The sequence below is a fragment of the Pinus tabuliformis genome, chromosome 6, assembly GCF_031772625.1.
Source record: "Pinus tabuliformis cultivar Carrire ecotype Pingquan chromosome 6, CPIR1, whole genome shotgun sequence".
NCBI classification, from domain to species: Eukaryota; Viridiplantae; Streptophyta; class Pinopsida; order Pinales; family Pinaceae; genus Pinus; species Pinus tabuliformis.
This window is the reverse complement of record NC_142292.1, coordinates 387,179,703-387,189,253: the sequence shown is the minus strand read 5'-3', so window position 1 is coordinate 387,189,253 and position 9,551 is coordinate 387,179,703.

Below are 9,551 nucleotides of genomic sequence, written 5' to 3'. Positions count from 1 at the left end.
GGTAGGGGTGATCGAACGACAGGAGATAGGCGAGCAAGTTATTTGCGGCGGGGACCGTAGGATCTAGTCAGGACTGATTAGACGGTGGAGGAGTAATCGGATCGACAGAAAACAAGGGGCAAGCCTTACACACACATGATGCGATTCGCCGATAGCGATGAGGTCCCGGACCCGATAAGGGAATTAATCACAGTTTAAAATAATATCACGTCCAAAAAGGGGCAATCGGTAATCAGCAATTGGCAATGTTAAAGACATGGCTTATGAAAGACCCACTTAAAGCTCCGATTGCAATGTGAAAGTGCCAAGTTATATGGTTAGGTCTTATGGAAGTTTTGCGCTTCGTGCTTAAGGACTGGGGCTAAAAAGGGGCTTTGTTGGGTTTCGAAGGGTTTAAACAAGGAATGGAGAGGTTTTAGGAGGAAAAAACAAAGATAGCGGAGCTATGGGAGAATAAGGAAAATGAAGGAGAAGGAAGGAAAAGACTGCTGCGATCTCCCTTTTGAGCATAAACACACGGTCAAGCTGGTATTTGGTCCTCCAAATGCTAAAGTATGTAGCAAAGCTAATAGGCTTAAATCCATATGATGCTTCATAAGGAGTTTTAAACTCAAGACTCTTTGTAGGACTCTTATTTTTCAAATAAACTCCAGTATTCAATGCTTCAGCCCAAAAACCATTCGAAAGATCCTTACCTTTCAACATTCTCCTAGCAAATTCCACTAATGTTCTGTTCTTTCTTTCTGTTACTCCATTTTGCTGAGGGGTATGGGGTACTGTGAATTGTTGTAATATCCCATGGTCTTTACAATACTTTATAAGTTCATCCTTCTTGTATTCTCCCCCTTGATCGGAGCGAAGATTTTTTATATGCTTCCCTGTTTGCTTTTCAATCATGTTTCTGAGCTGCTTAAAGTATTCAAATGTGTGACTTTTTTTACTCAAAAAATATACCCAAGAAAACTTTGTGCAGTCATCAATAAACAGTAGAAAATACAGTGCACCTCCTAATGACTTTGTTTGCATGGGTCCACAAAGATCTGTGTGCACTAATTCAAGTATGTCTCTCTGTTTTTTTCTACTCGAATAGGGAATTCATCTCTATGCATCTTTCCTAATTTGCAAGCATCACAATCATTATGCACTTGTTTTAACATAGGAAGATCTCTTACCATGTCCTTTTTCTGAAGTAACAACAATTCATTGTAGTTGATATGACCAAATCTTTGATGCCACAGTGCTTCTGTAGTCAAACTCACTGTTGTCAAGGCTTGAACTGGTGTTGGTCTTACATCCAATTTGTATAGACCTCCTGTTCGAATTCCTGTAGCAATAGTCTTCATGCCATCTAACAGATCTTTAATATAACAGTTAGATTTAAAAAATTCAACTTTAAGATCTTGATCTGTAATCATGGATACAGAAATCAAGTTCTTTGTTACACTGGGCACATACATGACATTATGAATTTGTCTTACAGTACCATTAGGTAAAATGACAGAAATTTTCCCACACCCTTTGATCTGATGACTTCTATCATCACCTAGGTAGATTTGTGCTCCATCGTTGATTTATTTAAAATCTTCGAACCATTTCTTGTTCCCCATCATATGTGTTGATGCTCCTGAATCTACATACCAGATGTCTGCATCAACATTCTCATCAAAGTCTGCCATGAACAATTTGAAGTTCTGCTCATGATTATCATTTGCGAGATGACCTGCATGTCATTTCTGCTTCTGTTGTTGTTCATGATATTTCTTCTTCCTACACTCCCTAGCGATATGACCAAGTTTTCCGCAATAAAAACATTTAATTTCAGAGTTGTTTCTATTCGGATGCATACCTTGAGTCTGATTTGGTCTTTTCTATGAGTTTCCTCCATTTTGTTGTTGCGGATTTCCTTTTCCTTTGAAGAAGTTCTTTTTTGCCATCAATGCAAGATCTGCACTCTAGGGCTTCAGAGTTGATCTTCTTTCTTCTTCTTGCATTAATATTCCTATCAGTTCTTCAAACTTTGGGATTTTCTCTCTCGCATTTATCCCAGTGATAAACATTTGGTAGTCATCGGTCACACCATTCATGGTAATGGTTACTAGATCTGTATCTGCAACTGTTTCACCAATGTCTGACAATTTGTTCTTCAGATCTTTGATCCTTGCTATGAAGGAAGAAACTGTTTCATTTTCCTCCATCTTCAGGGATAAGATCTTGCTCTTTAGGAACAAAAGATGATTTGTATTCCTGATCTCATACAAATCCTTCAAAATTCCCTAGATTTCGCTTGTTGATTTACATCCTCTTATGTGTGGTATGATACAATCTTCAACAGCGTCCTTGCTTTACCTTCTCGCTTCTCCCAATCTGGGATCGATGTTGATCCCGTTGTTGGCTTCTGCTCATCCCATTTGGAATTGTCAAAGCACTCTGCACTTCTAGTAGAGTCTGCATCTTGAATTTCCAATTCACATAATTGGAGCCATCGAGCTTGTTATGCTCATTCAAGTATGCTTCGATCATTTGATTGTTCATCTTGGAGATTTAAAAAAAAATTGACAAGTAAAAAAAATATATATATGTTAGATTTACCCCAGATCTGTATGGAAGACAATGTTTGTGATAAACGGTCTCCAATACTATTTGATCCTGCAACGCACATGCAAACCACTGTGGCTTCCTTTGCAGCCTCTACCACGACCTCCTCTCGGCAGACCTCGGCCTCCATGCAGCCTTCTCTCAGCAGACCTCGGCCTCCACACAGACTTCTCTTTTTTTTGCACAATTGGCACGATTTAGCACCACAGATTCGCGAAGATCAACGCGATTGTACAACTCAGACTCGTGAAGGTGGACAAAATGAAAATGCGTGTAAGGCTCACAGTGGGATCAACGCTATTTTCCCTCAAACGCATTCGACGATTTTGCCTCAGCTGCGACTTTCAAATCCTTCACTCAGCATACAGGTTCTTTGGCCCTGCAGCTCTGATACCATGTTAAAAAGTGATGTTTGTATTAATAAAAGAAACCCACTAGTCAGCTCTACGAAAGAGAGTCTGAACTAGGAGAATCTGGCTCTGCAGAACACTCTACATTGTCCATGTACATCACACATTATATTGTAATCATAGTTTTAGGGAAGTTAGAACCATACCCTAAGAAATAGAAACTAATTCCTATCCTGAGGTATTGTAAACCAATTCACTATTCTAGGATAATCTGCATTATCTCTAACAAAGCTAGGTTTGGATATGATTTCACACAGTAAACTAGCTTCCTTTTTTTCAACCAAAGAAATCGTGCCAAGAGCTATCAGGCATAAATAAATAGTCCTGTCCTATCAAGCATAAATATTCCTGTCCAAGATTGTACCACAAAAATTGTCTCAACCTTTAGCTGCACCACTTGTATTTGGATTTGTCTCCACCTATAGTATCATGAGAGAGTAAGACAAGCTACTAGAACGATCGAGAAGTCCTTGCTACTAGTCCACACAGGTTATTTGATTAAATCATGTAGAATGATAGCCTAGAATCAAAATAAATAAGACGATGGGTGAGGTACAAGCCATTGATACATCATGATATGGATTAAAACACATTATAATCATGGGTAGAATGATAACATATGCTCTATATAAAATAATGACATAAAAGCCATAAAAGCCATATTGCTATAGCAAAAATGAAAATTGATAATATAATAGCCTCTCCAAAGAACATGGAGAATGGAATTACAAAGAATCAATGACATCAAACCCTTAGGCATGCATACCTTGACGTAGAATATCATGAATGAAAAATGATTACTTTGATCATATCATACGTACATTTTCCCACCTTACCATGCAAGTGTTGTTAGTCAAATTCCTTTGAATTAGAGGCTTGCTTCCATAACAATAGTAGCTGACCTCAATGACATTGAACTACACCAATTCCTACTATAATCTTCTGCTTCTTGTTTTCCTTACTGAGATTTATAGGATTTCGACATTACTTTTCTCCGTCACCTTTGCTTCCACGGGAGGCACATGCAACTGATGCAGCCATTATATATCATGACATGACAATCACCAAAGTGACTTGTGGAAATAATTTTGACCAAAACTTTAAACTATGACCTCTGTGGGCCATGTGGACTCCAAACAAGGGCCACATGCCTCACTACTCCATTCTCCATAACATACGTACAAGATGTGGATGATGCGACATGAAGCTATAACATTCTAATATGCCTATACTAGGGGGATTTGTCTATCTCGCCTGTAGTGTATGTATCAATCTGCACTGGTGGATCTATGGTAACATGCTATATAGCACACTTTGTTCTACTATGAAAGAAAGTTGTGTATAATTAATCATGAGACTAAGGGGAACTTAGCATATATGAGAAGCATTGCACATACAGAGGAGGTTGTGGGCTTCATACCTTGATTAATTGAAAATGAGAAGATTCAGGTGGCATGCACCAGAGCCATAAGATACGACTGGCCAAAGAGAAAGAAAGACACAGAGAAGGGTAGAGCCGAGGATAAGGACTGAGACTAAGACAGAGAAAGGAAGAGAGAAAAGGACAGAAAGGAAAGAGACGCTGGGAAAAAGGTCTGTCTGGATACAAAGGCATTACTACCTAAAAACAATATTTTTGAATCAGATGTAGGGCACCTTCTATAAAGTGTTCCTCAAGTTTTTCAATAGACTACCTTATACATCTCTTTCTATCTCTGGCCATGCTTGAGCAACCACAAAAAATGGTTGGAATATATGCCCCTTGGGACAGGGGAGATATAACATTCTCCTTGCATATCATTGGGATAAATATAGAAATATCAAGTTTATGGCAATGAGGCTAATTTTTCGCTGGCTATTAACCCTTGGAAGCAGGCAGAGCTCGATCTCAAGATTTTTTTTTTTTTTTTCTTTTATTTTGGCTGGTAAGTCACGGCTGAGGATCTTGACCTATGTAGCATGGGAGAAGCTAATAAATAAATAGAATAAAGGACTTGATCTCAAGAATTTCTTTCTCTCGCTGGCAAGTCACGGCTGAGGATCTTGACCTATGTAGCATGGGAGAAAGTGATAAATAAATAGAGTAAAGGACATGAAATCGATATTAACAGAGATACTACAATAAGGAAGGACACTTATTCCCTTCTTACGTAAAGTCTTCAAACAATTTTATTTTCTGTCATTAAGGTGGAAGACGACTCCCATATTGCAATATTAAGGCAAGCGAGTTCTTGCTTTTAGGGTTTTCTATGAAGGGATGATCTTCCGTTTAGTGGTATATAGGGGTTTTTGATGAGTGGTTATTGTGGGTTTCATTTTCTGTCATTAAGGTGGAAGAGGACTCCCATATTGCAATATTAGGGCAAGCGAGTTCTTGATTTTAGGGTTTTTTTGTTTAGTGGTATATAGGGTTTTTGATGAGTGGTTATTGTGAGTTTTGGAAGGAGTAGTGCACAGCAGGATGAAGTGGAGGGGAATTGTTTTGGAAGGAGGAGTGCACAACAGGATGAAGTGGAGGGGAATTGGGATCAAATGAGGGTGTACATAGTAAAGCCTTGTTAGTGACCATGAATACAAAAAGTAAAGACAATATTTTGAAATTGTGGGTAGTGGAGGGGGCAAGGGATTGAAATTGTGGGGGTGAGGGAGATTGAAATGACCAATGACGCTCCCCTCCTTGTGGACCTTACTCTTATCGAGTCCACAACAGTGAGGAGCAGGTCAGTTTTCATGGCTATTTTTGATGTTTTTTTCATGGCAAATTCTTTGTTTAGGAATTTTTTCCAGGTTATCTCTCTCACATATGTATATGACATTGGCATTCTGTTTACTTTAACACTCCTATTAGGTTAATCTGTCATATGCTTTGAACCTATGTTTGATTGATTATAAATTGCCGAGAGGATTCCTTGGGCAGCGAGTTACTAATAAGTTGCAATATAAACAGAAAATTAGGACTCATATCTACTTAAATAACATTGTTTTTTAGCTCTTGGTTATTCTCCGTTATCTGTTATGGCATTCTATACATTGTACTTTTATGTCCTGCATTGTAACTTTTATATTCATGTATCCTATTTTTTATAAGAAATTGTTTGGTTCTCCAGCATTGTATGGACATCATTGTACTAAATAGTCCCTTTGACCTACTTTATGGTCAATAATTAGACATAAATATAATTATTTTATCTTATCTTATCTTCGATTTTATTTATTTATTTATTTGATGCACAATAATTAAAATAATATCCAAATTGATTTCAAAATATTACTTATTAAAGTTACTTAGACTAAGTAAAAAATAACAACATATATAATGCAGTTAGTGCCCACGTTTAGCATAATTGGTTTTGGTGAGTGCCCACGTTTAGCATAATTGGTTTTGGTGACTGCAGACACTATTTTAATTGGTTCTTTGAGTAGACAACACCTAGTCAACTAAATTTTCTTTATTTCATCCTATCTTTGGCTGGTGTATGAGAGCAATACCTTTCCATAGGTCAATTTTTGAATTATTTTTGGATAATAATAAGAAAATGAGTGTTTAAATATTTGTTTTTTATCCATCACATATTCATCACATAAATGTATTGATGATTGATCTATTTTGAAAAAGTTATATTCGTACCTTTCCATAGGTCAATTTTTGAAATAAGAAAATGAGTGTTTAAATATTTGTTTTTTATCCATCACATATTCATCACATAAATGTATTGATGATTGATCTATTTTGAAAAAGTTATATTCGTGGTGATGATAAACCATATTAACTAGTTCAAAATGAATAAGCAATACATTTATGTGAATATTTAAATAATTTTATTTACAAAAACCTCCATTCAAATATAAAATAAATATTTATTCCTTTTATATTAAATAATAACTATTTATTTCCTTTCGTTCCTCTCCATCTCATTTATTTCCCTTTTCCCTCTTTCCTTAGAGAGAAGAGATTGGGACAAACTATCAGTCAATAGCTAAATCGGCCAAAAGACAAGAACATGTAAACCTAGTATCTGCCTTTATCATTTCTTTGGTGTAGAGAGGGAAGACCGTGATTAATGCTATCCAGGTGGGGAGATGTAGGGTAGTTACCTAGGGGAGTAGAGAGGGAAGACCCTGATTGATGCTATCCAGCTGGGGAGATGTAGGGTAGTTACCTAGGGGAGAGAGGATGGGAGATATAGGATGTGAGAAGACCCAAATTGTTGATATATAACATCGAGCCATTCCCTATACTCTGGTTCGGTTAGTTAGCATAGATTAACTTTGACAGCTTACATGATTTTCTGGCGGCACCTTCCTTTAACCCTTACCTCCTTTCACCCTCACATTAGAAGGTATGAACTTTTGGCAATAATGAATTAATGCCATTAATGATGTGTGTTTTGACAGAGTTTACTACTAAATATATTGATTATTTCCCGCTGATCTCTAGAGGTGATAAAAACATGGGATTTATCTATGTAGCAGCTGTTGCATTGGTTAGTAATTCATATGAAACAAAAGCTTACCAGATGGCGTTCTGAAACAGTGCCACTTCATTCTCTGAAACAGCTCCCAAACGGTAATACTAGCAAGCGGTGGACAACTTCGTTTTAAAACATCGGCACTTCATTCTCCAAAACAACTACCAAGCAGAAATACTAGCAAGCAGCGTACAACTTCGTTTTGAAACAAAAGCTTACCAGATGGCGTTCTGAAACAGTGCCACTTCATTCTCTGAAACAGCTCCCAAACGGTAATACTAGCAAGCGGTGGACAACTTCGTTTTAAAACATCGGCACTTCATTCTCCAAAACAACTACCAAGCAGAAATACTAGCAAGCAGCGTACAACCTCGTCCGTGATTGATACCACATTTTCGCAAAAATTAAAAGCAAAAATGTTTTAATAAAATAGAAAAATGACGCTGGAAACAACTAATCTTGGTCAGAGGTGCTTCTTATCGAGATCTAATCAAGCAGTTGATGACGACGCCAGTAGCGACCAATCTTTGTCAGAAATGTTTGGAGATCAGAGCAAACACTGGAAATGATCAATTTGCACCATACAACCTGATGTAGTTTTTTGGGCTACAAGGGTTTTGCTTTTAAACATAAGCGGCTACTTATCCAAAATTACATGATTAAGGGCCTCATAACTGGAGCAAGTATACAACAAAAGGAGCATAGAGTTGATCATGGTCAAGCCCCTCGTCCAAGCACAGATAACCTCTTTGTAATGCTGCAGGTCACTAGAATGAAAAGCCCCACAATTTCTTCCGCCGTCTTTTTACGCTCTCATTCCATTCCTTCAGGGATTTATATTCAAAAGGTAACATAAGAACCTTGGTATGAGATGCAGTCAACTAAGAACGTAGAAAACCCAAAATTCCTCTTTGAACCCAGTGCTTATTAAGACGCACATTTTATTCGTGCATATAAATACATAACTAAACTTATTACAGAGGTGTAAATCCTTGATTTACAAATGAAAAGCTGGACTGCAATCTTAGGGCAGATTCGGCCCAAATTACACAGATACTATAGATAATATTGGCACACACACCCAATCTCTCTTTGTTAAACTCGAAACAGCAACACAGCATAGAACTCCAACAAAACATCATCCAACACACTAATGTGCAAACAATAAACAGAACCTATTCAGCACTATCTACTAAAAGATAAAGTAGCTATAGAAAAGAAGAGAGTTTTAAGAGTTTTAAACGGCCATAGGCACAACCAAATGCCATCCAGGGAATAGTAGCTCTCTACCAAGGATTCCTCGAAACCGTGAACTCTATGCTCTCACAAGCACATTTGCTGATATATATGCTCAAGCAAAGACTATCGTTCTTTGGATTCAATGTGTTATCCATCTGTTGAATGCATCTGGATCCCCAATAGTATGTATTTCCCTTTCTTTTAAGGCATAGTAGCACTTCAGCAATCCTCACAAACCTGGAACTCTCTGTTCTCACAAGCACTTTTGCTGGATATATGTACTCAAGCACATTTGCTGGATATATGTAATGACCATCGTTTCTTGATTTCAAGGTATTTGCCACCTGTTGAATGTCTTTAATTGAATGCATCTGGATCCCTAATAGTAATGTATTTCCCTTTATTTGATTTTGAAGATTGTTATAGCTCCATGTATGCAGGGATTTGTGGAGGAATTGCCTGGTAGCTAGGAAACCAGATTCGTCCTAAACCCCCTGCGAATCCTGAATCCGGCGAATCCGACACGATTCGGTCCAGATTCGTGTCTAAATCACAGGACACGTCGTGTCTGAGGGCGTGTCGCGATTTTCAGGGGCGTGTCGCGATTTTAGGACACGTGTCCGGTTTCTAGGACTCGCTAAGCTCAGCGCGGGTATGAAAAGGGCGTGTTTACTCATTAATATTTTCATTTGGTAAGTGATTTGTGCTGTTGCAGCAAGGAGTAGAGCATTTTGGCAGCTTCATAATCAAGTCTAGGCCCTAGTATTGATATGCTATTCATGGTAATGTTAAATTCTTAAAGTAAAAGGATGAAAATAAAGATTAAGGAGAATGTCAC